The sequence below is a fragment of the Lactuca sativa genome, chromosome 6 (assembly GCF_002870075.4).
Source record: "Lactuca sativa cultivar Salinas chromosome 6, Lsat_Salinas_v11, whole genome shotgun sequence".
NCBI lineage: Eukaryota > Viridiplantae > Streptophyta > Magnoliopsida > Asterales > Asteraceae > Lactuca > Lactuca sativa.
The window spans coordinates 35,494,878-35,497,048 of NC_056628.2; positions in this window are offsets into that span (position 1 = coordinate 35,494,878).

Genomic DNA, 2,171 nt, shown 5'->3' on the forward strand with positions numbered 1-2,171 from the left:
TCTTGTTATTATTTTCTTATAATACATTGGATTTTACAAAATAAAATAAAATAAATAAAAAATCATTTACTACAAAACCTAATTTATGATATTTATTTAAAGATTAAAAAGATTTTTTCTCATTAAAATCCATTCAACTACAAGGTGCAATCCCCTTATAGTTGTGTTTAATGATTGAATTCAAACCAATCAATATATCTCATTCAACTCTTTCATTACATTATGTATTATAGATGCACTAAGATGATTCGAAGACCATGTATTAGTTAATCGTTAAATTAGTAATGATCATAAGGGAGGACGGTATCGTATGTTTTTTGAGGGTAAGTACCGGTGATACCAAAGGGTTGTGATTCCGTGAACATTGGGATTGACGGGTTGGAGAATAAATTCGAATGTAGCGGCTTTACCAACCCGTGGCACCTTTTGTTTACAATTCAAACTAAATGCATGCATGTGATTAGTCAATGCAATGACTCCTTTTTTTCTTTTTTTTTTTTTTTTTTTTTTTGTTACACAATTTTGTAAAAATTACATGATTCCTTCTTTCCTTTCTCTTTTGTTTTTTTGGTTATATAATTTTGTTAACATTGCATTTTTTTAATACATGAATTCGTAAATATTAGGTTTTCTTTTAATTATGGGTAAATATCATATTAGCCCATCAAAATTTTGTATTTGTTTTAAAAGGTCACTAAACTATTTTTTTGCACATTAAAGGAATAAACTCTCATATGACCGTTTAATTACATCCTTTTACCGATTGTAAAAGGTATAACCCATATTTTCGTGACATGGGCCTCCACCGTGGATTATTACTGTTGTAATCTTGGTCCCCAAGATTGCCTAGTCATCGTTAATGGTCACCCTTATAAATTAAAGGGACACCCTAAGTCCATCTTCCCCATGCACTTTGTTACCCTAATCCATAACCTTTACATAATACCACCGAGTTCGCTTTTTTCCCACTTATAAATCAAGAAGATGGCCCCAGAACAAAGTTTTTCGTATGGTGGTTTCAGAGTTTTGGAGTTAGACGTACCAACTGATTACGAGCTTCACGCCATAGAAACCCAATTGCAAATTGAGGAAATGAGAGATGAACTGCAACAATAGCTTGGCGAGTTCAAGGAGGAAATACGCTACTTGAAAAGGATAGTGACCGTGATGGGTGCTGTTGGAGTTGCAGTGATGTTGTTGATCGGGGTTCATGTTTGTGTCGAATGCTCTGGGTGGGGATTTTAGGGGTGTAGTTTAGTTCGTAGGTAGCACGATGACGATTAGCGTTTTTTGGGTTATTGGGGTTGTCGAAGGTTGTTTGTTTTTGTCGCTTTATGTCTTATGGTTACGATATTCAACAAACGTCACACAATTTGGCGTTTCTGCCATCGGCTGAGGGTGTGACACATTTAGTCAAGTTTTTTAAAAATTAACTTAAATCATCTTTGTTTTATTTAAAAATTTCACGCTTCATCCTTTGTTAGTTTTAATTTACACATTATGTTTCTTACCAGACATAAAACGACTATATTGTTATTAGTCTGTATGTTATTAGCTCACATGTTTATGGACCACCCTTTAGGCTTTATCCCATTAGGGTTTTGTCTTAGCTAGTATTTATTCTCCCCTTTCTTCTTTCATGCTGATGCTCGTTTTTTTGTTGGTATTTATTTGCTGTTGATGTTAGTTTTATGTTGTTGTTCGATTGGTTGTTTCCGCTGGTTTGTTGCTCTTTTCATTCTCATATTGATTATCTATTGTTGTGGTTATTTATCCATTGCCAACATGACTGGAAAGGATGATTCCCATAAGTTAATCAGTCCTCGACTAGATGGAAGGAGTTATACATATTGGAGTTATGTTATGAAGAACTCCCTTCGTGGGAAGAATATGTGGGGCTATGTCACTGGGCCTAAAACCAAACCCTCAGTGCCTCAAGCTAAGAATTTTGATTTGTTGCTTGATGCTTAGGAGACTGATAACTCTAAGGTCATTACTTGCATTAGTAATCCTATTACACAATCTATTGGTATGAATTTGGCTAAATATGACACAACAAAGGAAGTTTGGAATCACTTGGAGAGACTGTATACTCAGTCCAACTTTGCTAAACATTATTAGTTAGAATATGGTATTCGTGCCTTTCAACAAAATGATCAATCAAGATTTCT